At 50.5% G+C, this 16,709-nt stretch overlaps 1 protein-coding gene across 3 annotated transcripts in view; it reads right to left on the bottom strand.

The window, feature by feature from the left end:
• Positions 1-16,709, bottom strand: part of RALY (RALY heterogeneous nuclear ribonucleoprotein) — a 124,451-nt gene that overhangs the window by 65,018 nt on the left and 42,724 nt on the right. For all 3 annotated transcript variants that reach the window (XM_056354811.1, XM_056354810.1, XM_056354812.1), the window contains exon 2: positions 14,092-14,182. The gene's annotated coding sequence lies outside the window, so the exon portion shown is untranslated. The remainder of the gene's footprint in view (positions 1-14,091; positions 14,183-16,709) is intronic.

Genomic DNA, 16,709 nt, shown 5'->3' on the forward strand with positions numbered 1-16,709 from the left:
GCCCTAGGGACTGACACGCTATTGCAGGCACTACAGAAATACTTGTGTCAGTGCATTAGGTTAGGCAGACCGTAGGACTGAGGAACAGAGGAAGGCAGGCACACGCGAGGTCTCACCGACCAGATCAAAGCTGGTTTGTGGTGCAGTAGGAAGGATCCTACTTCTGCAGCGTGAGGCAGCACCAGGTCCCGGTGATGAACCTCATGCACTTCTTCAGCCCTGCTGCTGTCCATGCTGCTGCAGCATCAGTCCCGCAGGGGCTTTCAACATGGCACAGTGTTGGGATTAGCCATCAGGGCGCTCCCTGCTCCCCTGCAGCTCCGCGGGGGCGGCCACGGGAAGGGCCAGAGGCAGGAGCTCCAGCTCTACTCCCTGTCCTGCCTTCATGAAAGATTTCCAGCACAGACACCATGACACTGGCCGCCAGATCTTACACTTGAGGTGTGGTGCCCGGTCTGCTGTGCTCCCAAGCAGGTTTTGGAGACGCTTTACCAGGCTGCACACAGAGCTGACGTCAGCCAGGTCCCTGCCTGCAAAGCGTGTGACACCTCTCTGGATGCCACTATTAGGACTTTTAAAGGCAGGACTGAAAGGACAGAAAAAGGGCAAACAGGAGAGCAGCGAGCGGCTGGCAAAGCCCCTCCTGTGGCTTTGTTTTCTCTTGCAATTGAGTTAGATGCTGATAAGAGATGGTGAAGGATTTTTGTGCCACATGCGGCTCTGTGACGGAGTTTCTGATCTACGGATTACAGTTTACCAAGGAGACAGCTCTGTGGAAAAATGCTTATGAGGAAGAAATGCCACCGCTGTAAAGAAAAGCTCAGGAAACCATTTTCTGGGGTCATTTCTCTTAGAAAAACAGCCCTATGAAGTCACAGACAGACTCTTAACCAAGCATCAGTGACTTTGCAGCTGGCTCCGAGCAGGACAATTCCGACATACTCATCTGGCCAGGTCCATGTCCTGACCCAACTCACAGCACCTTCACCAGAACTTGCTCTGAGGCAAACAGGGCTCAGCTTGCTTTCAATTACTTACGCAAAGAAACAAAGACAAAGCCGCATGGTTTTACTTCTGAGGTCCACTACAGCTTGGCAGATGGTCGCAATATTTGGGCTTGTGCCACAAATTAATCCAGGACGTTTTGAACAGCCAGGCATGGCTCTGACCTTCAGCTTTTGAACTAAGGCTCATCTGAATAAAACCCCACTTGCCAGACACAGAGCCTGACACAACACAAGCCCCCCTCTCTGATTAAAGCATTTACCAATGACTTATCCACAGCCACAAGCGTCTCGTATGCATCTGTGACTGTAGCGCAAAACGAGTAACACTCCCAAAAAGTCAAGCAGGTCATCGCAAAGTAGCCAGCAACATTGTCTGAGGCTGGTTTGCAAAACCCCAGTGGAACAGCTGTAGGTTAATTTTTAAATCAGAATATTTTTACGCAAAATTAGGCACTTTTCATAACCCATTGGTCAGGAAATCCTTCTAAAGGCAACAGGAACTGCCACACTAGTGTTTACAAGCCCTGCGTGCTGCCCCAGTGGCCCCAGTAAGGTGCACGGGCTGGGTGGTGAGCCACGAAACCACCCTCCCGTGCCAGGGGTGCCCACAAGCTGCACCTGCAGGGTGAGGATGCCTGCAGGAATTCCCTCATTCCAGAGTCCTAAAGCCAAACATCAGAGAAGAACCCAAATTTTACATTGCTCATCAGACTTTCCAGCAGTTCCAATTAATGCTGCTATGTTATGTGCAATCCTTAATTCCTCTCTGTATCATCACACACGGTACATAGGAGGCATTACCCAGGCTTTCACCTTAGCTCCCAGCACCAAAGCCCTACGACAACAAGCTTTTGCCCCCCATCTCCCCGCAGACAGGCGTCAGCGGGCTCTCCACAGCCAGTAAAGGCAAGTGCAGCTTCCCCTAGCCCCCCGGGCCAGCTACCAGCAGAGGCTTTCAGCTCCACTCGCTGCATCGCTTTCACCAGTCCATCAAGCCTCGAACCTCCAGGACCACAAATGCCATCATTTATACTCTGTTTTGGCTATGAGAAAGAAAAAGCTCACTGAAAGGCTCGGCTGTTCCCTATCATAAACTCTCCATGCACATATATGATTTTCTCAAACTACAAAACAGTATCACATGCTTTTATAATCCTATAGGTTTCATGTGCCACAAGCCGCGTCTGTGTGCATTCCTGATTTCTGCACAGCTACAGTATCCCTTAATCACCATTTTTGTTTATAATGTACAAAGGAAAAGCTCCAGTGCAACTTTTGACCCCCTGCAAATACAGATGATGTTGTTTATTTATAGCTCCTTATTTGCAGAAAGCCTATGGAGACGAGAAGAGATGTCATTCACAAGGGAAGACACGTACTGAATCCATCACCATGGGGAGGGGGCTGGGGTATTTCAGAAAAAAGCAACAATTCACAACAGAAGAAAATTTATCCAAACAGTTATGCATCCTTGTCTGTCAGTTACTGTCTTGATGGAAACTTCACAAAAAATAAAGCAAAAGCTCCTTTTTCTAGGTCTAACAGTAAATGGCGGTGCTCTTCCCCAGTTTGTAAGCTTGCCTACATTCTTGCACAAACTTCTCCCCTTGATCAGTGCTGAAACCCGGTGCAGCCCGACCCAGTAGTGAGTCCACCCCTGCCCCTGGGAGCGACTGCCTGTCCGCAGGCAACTCGGCAGAGAAGCTACACCAGGTCGCAGCCATCGAACCCCTTGGACGGGGAGGCGGGTCACTGGAAAGGGCTGTTCCGTCAGCACAGCAGCCTGGTGGGAATTACCAAGATTGAGTTTTGAGACACTTGTAGACTGGGGTGAAGGCAAGCACCAGCAAGGTGGGGACCCAACCAACAGCAGCCTCAGCCCTGTTGGGCCAGGAGTTACAAGGCAGCAAGGTGACTAACGGGGGGAGAAATTCACCCGAGCAATTTTGACGGGGAAGGGAGGGGAGGAGACCATGCTGTGGCAAGCACAGGGTGAAATCAAACTGGAGAAATCAATAAAGAGAAAGGACAGAGGGGGTGACGGGACGCAGGAAGAGATAAATTAAAGGCTTGCCCAGGTGTTATGATGGCTAGTGAGCAATAAATTAAATAAAAGAGGGCATCAGGGACAAGCAAGGTAGTGTGAAAAATTAATTAAAAGGAAGGGAGGCATAACCAAGGCATAAAACATGGTTGCTGGCGGAAAGATTAGAGGACCGAGGCAATGAAAAGGTTTTGGAAAGTGTAATAGGAGCCAAGGCAGAGGCTGTAAAGGCTGTGATTGTGTGTGAGGGTCAGATAAACAATGTAGATGCATTTTCAAGACTATGAGAAGCAGGAGACCACTGAAGAAGAACGGAAGCATCTCGCAGGAGGCAGTGTTGCTAGTGTGGAGGCACTGGTATACCACGCTCCATTCCTTGGCTTTTGCAGCCAAAATGCGGTGGGGGTATTGACGCCCCCCATCTGCCTGCAAAAGGTCTCCTTCCACTGACCCCTCTGCCCCTGACGGAGAGGGCACGGGTGCTGCCTGCAGGATGAGGCATTGCAAGGTGGCGTACCTTAGCTGGGTATCTAAAATGCATGTCTGCTGAGACACGAGGAAAGGGGTGAGCAGGTCAGGCTCGAGCTGGCTGCAACTGGGACTCCCCTCTGGCGCTCCAAAATGAAACCACGGGCTCCCTGCAGCCCCCGTGCAAAATTCACCAACATTTTGGACACTGCAGTTCAGTCTAGCCCATGACCTGACGTGGATGCACCCTGTGCCTTCTTCAGGCTCATGGGACTGGCAGCCTTTGGGTGATGGGCAGAGGACTCAGGGGAGTTCTGTGCCAAGCGCAGACTTACATCCAGGCCCCTGTGGGGTCTGTTTGCCATCAGGGACTTGAATTTGTCAGGTCTGAGACTGCACAGGGGAACACCCTCTTCCCTCAAGGGTTATCCTGGGAGAAGCCCCCTTCACCCGTGTAGGCTGAAGCTGTTCCACTTTGAACAAATTAATGACATGCACTGGGGGAACTGGAGATGGAGAAGGGGGTGGATGGAGAGAGTACGACTCAGCAGCCTGGCAGTCGCACATCTCACCTGAGCACCGGGAACGCGGGCTCCCCTGAAGTCCTGTATCTGCCCACCTTTGTGAGTCAGGAGCGAGGCAGCTCCCCAGTGGCTCCCTGCTCAGCAGCCTGGCTGCGCTGAGCCCTGTCTTAAGGCACCAGATCTCTGTGCGGTCAGGGCCCCAGGGCTGCTGTGCTGGGCACGGTGCTGCTGAGAGCTGTGTGGGGTCAGCCCAAAACCCTGCAGTCCATCGCCTGCTTCCCAGCCTCAGGTGTGTCACCGGGAAGGCAGCAGTTAGTCATGGGCTGGGGGCATGGCAATTTTCAAAAGATTTACTGTTGTGTGCCAGAGAGGGTAAGCAGCAGCTCATCAGCTCTGCGCAGAGCAGGATGGAGCGTCCCAACACCGCTGGTTTTGCACTGACAGATTTTCTGTTTGTAATTCAGGTCCTGCTGTCAGCTCTGCAGCGGTGGGATGGGACCCACTGTTCAGCCCAGACAGGCAGTCCCGCCTCTGGCCTCACGCGTCTGTCTCTTTAGCCCAGGACACTGGTGCACTCACAGGCTGCCCAAGAGCACAGGAGCCTCCTCCAGTTATCACATCAGCATGAGCAATGAGCTTTGTGAGCTGCTGGTGCCCATCACTGCCAAGCTCCCTGTGTCAGTATTTCATTACAGGACCGTTAATTGCACTGTAGCGCATGTGGGACTTTGCCTTTGGAGGATGTCTCATGAGGAGTAGGGATGCAAGAAGAAGAGCCAAAGAGTATTTGGGGGCATGTGTGGGGGAAATGATTACATGAATATTTTCAAGCCCTTCAAATCACAGGGGAAAATAAAGAATTGGACAAGTCTGGATCACACCTGCCTTTAAAGCAGCATTCTTTGAAATGAACAGGCTGCCTCGGTGCTCAGAGACGGCTAAGAAGATTATAAGCAGAAGGGATCTATGCCAGAGGAGGGAAGAAGAAATAATAAAGGCATTCAAAGCTATGACAAGCAAATGAAAAAAAGAAAAAAAAAAAAAAAGCAAAGCAGACTTTTTAGATATTCCAGGAGGGGTACAAACAAGATCAGTACACTGACAATGCAGCCAAATTTGGACAAGGAACAGGTTCAGAGCATCACGATGGCACAAGCACTTTCACGGGTCTCAGTGGCCACCGACCAAGCACTCCAGTGAATGCTTGCAAGGCAGGTTGGAGAAGAAGTAATGGATAATTAACAACATCAGAGAAGGCAAAATGGGCTCCCTAACCTCTCTCCCTGCCTTAACAAACCTCTCTGGCTTCTCTTTGCACTGGACTACAGAGAGCAAAGTGATAGTTCATTGTACCCTACACATAATAGGAAGCAGGTAAGGTCTCAGGGAAGCTGTAGCATAAATAGAGGAGGAAAAGTGTGTATTTCCACTCCTTAACATACCAGAGCAAAGACACAGGGGGTATTAGGACTCTGTCCAACCAAACCTCAGTCTGGGTTCAGCGCAGTGTGGAGCTGGGCACCGCAGGGCTCCGGCCACAGGCTGCCTGCGCTGGAACCACAGCTGAGCGTGCCGCTCCCACCACCCCACTCCGCGTCTCACCGTCACGCTGCCGGTCCTTATTTTGTGAGCACGTCTTATGATTAATGAACTCTGTCTCCACAGATCCTGGAGTCATTTCCCACACCTCTGCTAGTTTTGCTAGTGAGATTCAGTGGGAATTTTGGCACACAGCAAAACCAAAAGCTGCCTTGTTCTTCCATATGAAGGCACAACAAGCAAGTGACCGAGAGCCTCTGGGTCACTGCGAGGTGACGGGGGTGTCACTTATAGCCCAGCAGTTGGCAACTAGCTTCCCAGTGGTTTAAATTAACACCAGGGAGTGCACAGGTGGAGCAGGCTGGGTGTCAGAGCACCGTCAGGCTGCGCAGCTTACCTCGGCAGGCTGCTGGGGACAGACCCTTCCACCTGAGCGCGTGGACTCTGTCACCGACGTTTGCCCTGGACCTGTATTGCACTAAGCTGCGTGTCCCCAGAGTCACGGGGCAGGCAGAACTGCTGAGCAGGTTGACGTTCCTTTCCCAAGTTATTTTTCCAAATATAACCACATTTGAAGCTTTTGCTCTTTAAAACACTAATTCCTATAATTACTAACCCTCCTAACTACAAAGAGTCATTGTTCAAAGGCATGGTGTTAACAACACCCTCAGCTCACCCAGCTTCAGAGCGCCCTGAGACTGCCCTGCACACAGCACCTTCAAAGCAGAAATCTGTTATTCAAGAGGATTCAGTTCAGAAGCTTTGCTATTTCCTGGGTTTGTGCGTGTTGGAAGAAATTGAGGTATAATGCACACATCCACCCCGTGGCCAGGCACACTGAGGTGGGCACTGCAGACCCACCACCACCTCTCCAGGCTGAGCTTGCCGACACCGCTGCTCCAAGCCATGACGCCGCTGCTGGGGGAACCCCAGAGACACCCCAGGTTCCGTTTTGTGCTCGTTGCAACCCAGGCACATGTTCAATCTGTAACTGCAGCCAGCAGGCGAGATGGGGCACAACAACCCACGGGAGGCGAGCAGGGCGCAGGTGCCACATTCTCGTTCCCAGACAGCATGGCAAAACCAGGCTTTTAGGGAAAGATGCAGAGGAATGAAACTGGGTTTGATTATGGGGCTTTCCCCCCGCATACAGGAGAGAACAGGCAAGAGACCAAGCTGCCAGGGTCCCCGCTTGTCCCTCCTGTGAAGGGGGTAAGAAGAGCCCATGACCAAGAGCTTGCCTACCAGAGGAAAGCTGGGGACCCAGATCAGTCCTCCAAGGTTACCCAGCACATCCCAAGGTCACCCTTACTGATCCACAGACCCTGGGTTTTTCGGTTGAACCTCCACTCTCAGGAAGAAAACAAGAGAGGATTTTAGCACACAAAAAAAGCCCTGCACAAAACCTACCTCACATCATAAACACAGGGTGCATGGTACCATCCAGCATCCTCTGGATGTCACAGCACACAGGGAAAGGAATCCAGCCTAACGTCTCCAGGCAGCACAAGGTCCCTTACATTAGCACCATGTCTGTGTGTCACACCACTGCTTGCAAAGGTCAGTGCCTCACAGAAGAAGCACATACAATAATGAAATGCTACAGAAGGGGGAGAGTAAAATAAGCAATTTTTTGGCTCATTTCCTGAAACCTCCAATTTAAGCCAAGCTGGAAACAAATCTCAGGCCTGGATTTCTACTGATGAAGGAACGTGGCCATCTGCCTGTTTGTCTTTTCTGCATTTCTTGCTAACCCTTATTTCTCTCCTTAAAAAAACAGAAAAAAATCCATGCTCACGTGTCATATTTGATGCATCTGACAAGGTCAGAGCCATCATATCCCATCAAGCACGCGCCAACACAGCCTTGCAAAGGGAAGCTGAGAAAAGATGTGCAAAGAAAGATCTATTTTTGTATTTTCATTTTAAGGCACCCCCTGAACTTCTGCTTTCTGATTTACCTTCCAGCTCTGGTACTGAGAGATGCAGCCAGAAAGCTGCATCTGGTTAGGCGAGGAGAGTGAATGAGCAGCACTGGGGATCTCGTCTCCTGTCCCCAGTGTCTGAGCACCTCATGGAGCAACGTTTTCATGGTCAGAACACCAGTTCAAACTGGAGCAGAAAGACTGTTCCCCTTTGGAGGCTGAGAATTGAGAAATTCAGGCCCAGCTCCTCAACGCTGACTCCGACAGCTGAAGTCCAGCCCACTGGCCAGGGAATCGGGGAAAATTACAGTGGAGAACTTGAACCCTGAGGCAGGCACTTAAACCTGTCTCCATCTAGTATTAAATCCTGTCCTCTGGCCTTTCTCTCCATAATGTGCAATACTGCTTGAGTGGACAGCACGTGGTTCTTGGCAGGAGAGGCAGAAAACACCTCGTAGGTGATGTGGAAAACAAGCCAAGCTGGTAGGACCTGGTGGTTCGGAAAGAGGTGAGACGAACCCATTCTCATCCTTCCGTCCACCAGCTAGTTTCTCTAAGAGGGATTTAAGGTGTCAGTAAATACAACCCACCTCACTCCAAGCCTGTAAGCACTCCCTTGAGCTCTTCACACATTCATTCCAGCTGGGGTCCCACTCAGCGAACACATACACACAGCCGGGGGATGCACCTGTGATGGACCACCAACACCCAGGGCAGCTCCAGCCTTCTCTCTGGAGCAACTCGGAAACTTCTAAGGTTTCATTCTGCAAACATTATCACCTGAGGCATTATCCTCAGCCATGCAGAAGAAATGACTTGTGTGATCATCTGTCAGCTGGTGCTTACACCAGCATTTATTTGGGAAAAGATTTTACACTTTCTGTTCATGCACTACCTTAATCTGAATTAACCTTCAAATCTTGATAAGCTCTGAGAAACAGATAGTTTCAAAAAGCAAATCCAGATAAGAAAAAAAAAAAACCAAATCCCCAAATCAGATAATTTAATTTGACATGTTATTTTGATAAGATCAAGATTTGCAGAAAACTTAATTCTCAGATACAGTATTCATTATGAATCACTTGCTCAGCTCTTAAAAGAATCAAACATTTTGGTTGATCGCAGGAAACCAGCTCAGCTCTAGAAATTAATCGTTGATCCAGGAAGGTACTATTAACCAATGGCTTTCTTTGAGCAAAAGAGTTTTGGCCAAATTCATAGGTTTAAAATTATACACATGCTTGAGGTTTTTTGGTTTACCAAGGTTTTAAATGCCAAACCAGGTACAGTACCATACTGGATCATGTGAAGACATTTCTGATTTTCTGTCCAGCCTTGGGGTCCTTTGATAACACCAAGTGCTCTGCTCTTCTCACATACCGAGAGATGACTGAGCTACAGAACTTCCCGCTCGGACACCATCAGCTGGAAGGCCCAGAGCCGGCGGGTGGCCCAGAGCCGGGGGATGGCCCAGGTGGAGCTGCTGGCCATGGCCTCCGATGTGATCATCACTCGGCATGTGGAAACGCCACAGCTTTCCTGCTGTCTCAGCAGCATGATTGAGACCTTCATGCAACTGACTGCCTTATTTAAAAGCAACCACGGGGGCAGAGCAATGAGGCTGTTTATAAAGGGTTAATTACCATCTCATCTTCCACCGACTCAGCCCCAGCAGAGCTCTGCAAGCCTGGTACGGGCAGAAGTGAGGAAACAGCTTCTCAGGGAAGGTCAGCGCCTGGCGTTCCCCTCTGAAGGCTCCAGCACGAAGAATGGCAGTTCAGCATGTCAGGGCTTGGCTCCTACTGTAAAACCTGATCCTTTATTGGAACTCCTTGGGTTCCCACTCAAAGCCAGCTAAGCCCAGCTCCGCATAGGCAGAATGCATGTGGAGGCAAAGGGAGGGGACCGCTCCATCACGGAGAACTTCAGAGCTGGCTCACACCAGGATCTGAGCCTGCAGACCACACTCCTGGTGCCTGCAACTGCTAAATGACTCCAAATCATCTTCAATCCAAACAAGCCTCGACACGCTCTGCTTTCACGACAAGCTTTAGTGCTGAGTTTAGTGCATGAACATGGCTTTTCCAGACCCAAACTCATCTACTTCCCTGCAGAGAGAGGTCACGGACTGGGATCTCTGTGTGAGGAGAGTGCTCCTCTCACCTTGGATTTGTTGGGCCCTGCAGCCTGCTCTCACCAGGTGAGCATGAACCTACTCAAGACAAAACCTGTCCCAGATGAACCAGCTGCCTGGGAACATCCTCCAGCCAGCCGCTTGCAAATATCGCACATGCCATTAGATTATTTCCAGCACAGACACGTGGGCAATCCTTCCCGACTTTGAAATTATTTTTAAGTGGGTCTCTGCATTTATTTACCGGAGATGAGGAGTGGTTAGTGTTAGCTTTGGAGGGAATTTCTGTTCTTGTCCTCCACAGCCCAGACCACCATTCTCCCCATCCATGGCTCGCAGCCCCCGTGTCAGCTCTGCCTTGAGACAAGAATTCTGGCCCTATCTCATAGGGGACCTCACCACGCTAAGTCCATAGCAAAGCAAAACCTCTTCAGACACACCAGGATTCCCAGAACTTTGGCAGAAATCATCAAGACAGATCTATCCTCTCTTGGGTCTCAGTGCTCCCATTGCTGCAGCATGCTGGGTGTGTGCATGCTTGAACCTGCTTATCCCCACAGTTCCCATTCATTTTCTGGGACAGCCTGGGGACCCTACTGGGTCTACAGAGAGCCAGTATGGGTGTGACAGACTCTGGGCTCACCTTCCAGGCAGATTTTTAACCGGTTCTCCCTGCCTTACCTCTCAGTTTGCCCAGAAGGGACCTCCTTCTTGCTGCCTTTTACACAGCCCTATTCTGACCCAGCGGTTTGCATTGTACCCGTGGCCAAAGCAGGCTGCAGGTGACAGCACGCATGTCCAGCACTCCATCTGCAGAAGCAATGGTACGAATGGGCATTGTATCCCAATTTCTGCACCTCCACGTCAGCTGCCAGCAATGGCTCCCCCTGCTAGGAGCATGCTCTGGGCTCTGCGGCAGGCAGCAGTGACAGGTCTGACGCCTCTTCTACCTTTTATCACTGAACAAACCACATACTTTGTTTTATCTGCTGGGAACTGTCTGAGGGTAGTTTCAATTATCTGGGCTTCTTCTCCCTTCCTTCGAGGTTTTCAAGAACACACAAGCCACTGAGGATGGCTGAATTTTACTGCATCCTTGCAAACATTTGCATTTCACGAAGCCTGTCCATGCTCAGAAACACACGGGGCTGGGGACAGGGCTCCAAAAGCCAAGCGCACTGCACCCTGCTCTGAGCTACCCAGTGCTTCAGCTTCACCTGCTCCTCCACCGTAACCCCTGCGCTGGGAAGGGGTGCTGCTGATGAAATTGCGTTCAATAACCTTCACAGCGCATGCTTGCAGAAGTATGCAAAAAATAAAAAACTTGCGCATGCACATATCGGAACCCACACCATCTAACTGCCTGCAGAGGAATTAACGATTAAAAAACCCAGAGAAAACACGCCACAACGGGCAAAGCCGCTCGCCGCCACTTGCCCACCCTGCTGAAATGTTAGAGCTGCAAAGTGAGCGCTGCAAAGAGCGGAGCCAGCAGCTGCCAGGCTGCCCCTCTCTCCTGGCTGTGCACACTGCTGCCGCTCCTGCAGGGCTGAGCTTGGGTGCCGAGGGTTCGGGACACCTGTGGAGCCTCTGGGAAGAATTACAACTCCATGGTCAGACACCCCAGTTACACCACTGCCCATCATTTCCTTGACAAAGGCACCCTGGACACAGAGGGGAGCTGGGTGCCACTGCCAGGCTGTGTCAGCCCTTAGCTGAGCCTGCGCCCACCAGCACCCGCACTGGGCACCGACACCTGCGACCTCCTCCTGACCCGCACTGCCCCTTCTAAATTAAGAAACCTGTTACATCGCTTCCTTCCTTGGCCCACGGGGTGCTAAGAAGGTCATTACCAGATCATAGCTTAAAGGGCTACCGAGTGCCATCCTAATCCTGGAAGGACAGGAACTGCCGGAGCTGTTAAATGACCTGAACAAGTGATTACAGTCTGGATTTATTTGTGATTAGACACTGTGATGGCCCGCTCCAACACTGCGATTTTTCGAAGGTAGACAGAAAATTTCAACTATCGAGTTTTTGCTGAGCTACCTAAGGATGCTTTGTGTCCTCTCACTATGGGACACTTCCAACCCCGTATAGGAGGGCTCAATAACAGGTATTTCTGTGACTTTCCCTGCATTGCCAAAATAATGGGCACTTTCATCAGCCCTCCTAGCTCTCCAGAGTTACTCTCGATGCTCTTCTCCAATTGCCTGAATAACAGATATTTTCACAGCTTTTTCTGCATCCCCCAAGAAACAGGTAGTTTCACAGCTCCCTCTGGAATCAACCTTTATTCTGTGCACTGCCAATAATTGGAGGGAGAAGTGAAAAATGAAAGAGCAAATAATCAACCAGCAGTGTTCAAGAATTCAGAAGTCCTGTGAAAGGGAAGAACCCACAGATTGAAGAAGGTGCTGCAATTCAAGCCCTGCAGGCTGTGCACACAGGATAAAAGACACTTCCCTCCACTTACAGTAAATACCTTGTACAAGAAGACTCCTCCACAGTTGAAAAGCACTGTTTAAAATGCCAACAGCCAAACCAAAACTTTGAAAAACTTTTGGCAGTGTTCCTTTTTAAAATGTCTTGAAAATTAAAAAAAATAAGGTATTTCTTCAATGCTGCCGAAGCCTGTAATTTCATTTGCTGAGTTAAATCCTGGTCTACGGAATTAGGGCACAGTAGTTCTCTTATTCATGCAGAAAAGGTTTTTTAGCCAGCTCATTTGTTTAACATATCTGTATGTCAGAATTTTTTGGTCCTACTTTGTGTCAAAATATTCTCAGTACTACTAAAGAAGGTATATTAAACTAGAAGCAGAAAATGGTTTTAGACAAATCATAAGCAAACTCGAATTGCCTTTCTGCTTCAACTGCCTGATTATGGTTTGAGAGAAAGTTAAGGTGAATCTTTACCTCTCTGCTACTTGGCATTTCCTGATTCCATTTCCAAATGAGGTAAGAAGCGTAAAACTCTGGGATTCTTATTTACCGCACATGGTACCTCATGGGGTCCACCAAGGAACAGCAGAGCTCCTACCTGCACAATAAGAAGTTTTACCTGATCGCATTTATTTTTGCTCCCTCCTATGCAAGTTCCCAAGGAAAAACCCAACCACAATACCATTTAAAAACAAATGTGTTACATCAGGATGGGAAAACCTGCAGAACTGGAAATGGAGGACCTGCTTTTATCCATCTGTCTGGGAACGGGAGGGGAAAGTCCACGTCCACTGCTGAAAACGTTACACTGCTCCACCTTCACGTCACGAATTGCGCATGGCACGATCACACCCTGAAATCCTCACTCACCCTCTGCTGAGGCAAACTCCAGGTTTCATTCACCTCGAGTCCCGTTACTCCAGTCTTACCAAAACAAAACTCACACAAAACCAGGAAGAGATCTCCCAGCTCAGGTCTTCATTGACTTCGTGTCTCGGGAAGGACAGTGAGCTTCTAACAGCCACAGTGATTCCTGGGCCAGCATTTCCCAATACTTAGGTCATTACATCACCGGACCTGATCCCGAAACCCTCTCCTATCCCTCCACAAAACCTCTTCTTCCCAGAGGTGCTTTCAGCTCAGCCTACCTGGCCAAGCCAGGTCTGGGGGATGTCAAAGCTCATGTCCTGATAGTGCCATGTCTGCTGTCACTCTGGAGTTGATTATCTTCCTTAACTGCAGCCTGAGGACACTGCTGTACCTTTTGGGGATGGGGAAACTCCTCTGTCCCGATCAAAGCGCTAAGAAACACGGCCCTGATTTGCTGGCGTTCAAGGAAATACCAAGAGCGTGCTTTCTCCCAGCCCCTTTTCAAGGTGCCCCACTCTCCCTGTGCAGAGGCAGTACCACGGTTCAATCAGACTCTGGGCACCTCCACCACCACCACACCAGCTCTGCACGGCACGTGCCCGCCCCGAGCACGAGGTCCCACGGGTGCAGCACCCTGCCCAGCTGCACCCTCCTGCGCAGGGGGTGCACCAGAACAGTCAGGTGCAGAGCCCACCTCTGCGTTACCCAGAAGCCACGCTCGTATTCACTCACAACAAACTGCAAATATAACTTGTAGAAGAAATATAAGCAATAAATCAGAAATGAAAACATGCCAAAATGTGCCATGTCCAGAACAATCACAATCTGCCCGTCAGGGTATAATTAAAGCAATTTTGTTTCTACTGCCAATAGCACACAAGGGAGTGGCAGACTCTCCGCACATCCACGAACCTTTCGCTCCTGGAACACTTAGGCCAGACCAGGATAAGGCCACTTTCAACAGGCTCAAAGAGAGAAAACCTTCACCCTGAACCCAGCACAAAGCCCACGCACACAATTCAGCATCTCCAGTGAGGCTGCCCCAAATCCCACCTCGCGCAGACCAACAGCAGCAGCTGGGGATCGCAGGGATCTCTCCCACCACGCCTGAAGGTACCTCGAGACACGGTTACTTACCGGGACTGGTGTGGGCACTTGGGGTTTGTAAGTCCTTCCCGTCACCGGTTCGGGAGCAGGCGCAGCACCTCTCTACGGTCTCAGCTTCACCCTGCAAGAATCAGGACACAGAGGGGTTTTTGCCAGTCGTGGTAAGCAGATAATCCAGTACTTTCTAACCCTCGGCAGAGAAGGGTGTGCTGTATTGGAAAGAAAAGCTGATGGCTGGTTGTCTGCAAGGATCAGACTCAGGACTTTCTGAGCTAAGACTCTGAGCTGCTTAGCAAGGAGCTCAAACCAGGGCAGACAGAGTCAGTTGTGTCCGCAGGGCTCAGCACTCAGGAGAGCTGCTGGGGAGGTGGTTCAGACTGGCTCGGGCACGAGAAATCCCACAAGAACTGCTACATCATGTTAATGCTTGCAGAGAACAAGGTAACCAACAGAGAGAGGCAGGCAAGAATTTCTGGTCATGATGGCTGAGATTTGTTCAGGGAAAAGAGAGCTTCTTCAAACTGAAATATCCCACAGTAAAGCAGAAACTTTTTCTTTTTTGTTTGTTTTTCTTCTGTTTTGTTTCTGTTTTGGAAATGTGTTTTGAAACTGAACATTTTGCTTTGGGTCAGGCAAATTTGAACTGCAACATTATGTTGATGAAATGGAAATGTTCTGCTTTAGAGTCTGTTCCTCTGCATCCCCTGAGCTGCCAGGATTCCTCCTGAGACTTTAAAATAAGGTGCTTTCCCTTCCCTGCCAGGGGCTGAGATACCTGGCTGGACTGCACACAGTGCACCGATGTGTCACCTCGAGAGACCTGCCAGGCAGCAACACAACCAGGACATCACAGCTCAGAAGTGGGAGCTGCAGGACTTTTTATGGCATTTTTATGCTGGGCAACACACAAGCGCCCGCTGAACAGGCTCCTGGTGCAGCAGTGCCGGCACAGCCAGACCGGCAGGTGATGCTCCTTGCAGGGAAGGCTGCAGGGCACGGCTGCTGGTGCAGTCGGAACTGGGCTAACTGCTTTGGACATGGGATCTAGGTCTCATCAGCTCCTCACTTCCCCACAACCAAACGCACACCGACTCCTCCCCTGGTCCCAGCACTCCAGGCAAGAAGCTGGGAGCTGTAGTTGAATAGGTGGGAGGTAGCAAAACCTCCTCCATGCTTTGTGCTCTCCGGCCCTGGGTTCTGCGGACAAGGACTGTCCCTTGGAGCTCACAGCCTGCACGGTCCAGAGCTGATGGGAACTGGAGCCAGGTCTCCATACTCCCACTCCAACGCCTAAGCATTAACAAGGTCCAGTGACTCAAACCCATTCCCTCAAATCAGCCTTCTTGGGCTAGTGATGACGTACAACACAGGCAATAAATCACTGTGAGATTCCTGCCCTGCTTTCTCCATCCTCATCACACTGGTGATGCTCTCCACCTCGTGCCTTCCAAACAATGTCTCCCGAGTAACCATGGCTTTTATTGAAAGAACAACACTTTTCCCACCCTGCTCTGTGAAACACCCAGATGCGCGGGCTGCCCGATCCCACCGGGAGGGCAGGAGGGGCAGCCAGGGCTCCTGCTACTCATCAGCAGCGTTAGGGCCAGTGGTTATAGCTCGTCTGCTCAGCCTGCCAGGAGAGACCCTCCATCCTTAGAAGCTCAATTCAGCCTCAGTTATGCCACAGCATTGCAAAAGGTCAAACTGGAATGAAGCTTTTAATTAAAACAGAGGAAGCACTAAAGAGACAGAGAAATGAAGCACTGGGCTTCAACCAACAACGAGGTCGCACATATCTAACGAGCTGATCAGGGGTGACATGCTGGCTTTCACAGCAGAAGCCTCTGCACACTCTGGCAGTGCACTGAAGGATAATCCCTCCTGCCCTGGGGTTCAAAGCTCTGCATGAAAAAGCCACCACACTGACAAAGGCTAAAAGTAGGGGATGCTGCCACGTGGCCACGTTTCCCATCATCCAAGAACCCAACAAAACAGTCATGATGAACTCGCCAGTGCTGTTTCCTCAGTTCCCCTCCATTTCAATGGACCCATCATTCAAGTTTATTGACTCTCTCCAGAGATCTGGTATCATCTCTCAGATGTTCAGCTGAACGCGTGAAGTGCTGGAAGCAACGATGCATGCAGCGATGCCAGGAGAACTGGCCTTCGTGCAGGAGAGGTGCAGGAGAGGGGACAGAGTAAGAGAAACTTGAGGCCAAACCAGGTCTGAGCAGGGCCCTGAACATCAAAACTCCCAGAGATGCTGGGGAAGCAGGGAAGCAAGCGGCTCACAGCCAGCTCTGATGACACCTGCAGAGCCCTGCAGGACCCTCCTTCGCCGCTGCTTGGACAGAATGGGGCAGATGGAGAATTACAGAAGCAAAACCCAGCAAGGAAGGAGGAACACAGATTTTACCTGAGATCCGGATGAAGTGCTGAATGCCTTCCCCATCCCCCTCCCAAACTCACCTAAATACCTCAAATGAGGTAAAAGTGCTTGTCTCACTCCTAAGCCTCCTCCTGCTGGCAATACCAACCCCAGAGGCGTGAAGGGGAAGGGAAGTATGGGGGGCAGAGGGACACGGTGCATCAAAGCACATCAGAAGCTCTGACTTCTGCTCTTGGCTCCACTGTACACCTCCTTGAGA

This window comes from Falco biarmicus, chromosome 10, assembly GCF_023638135.1.
Source record: "Falco biarmicus isolate bFalBia1 chromosome 10, bFalBia1.pri, whole genome shotgun sequence".
Lineage (NCBI taxonomy): Eukaryota > Metazoa > Chordata > Aves > Falconiformes > Falconidae > Falco > Falco biarmicus.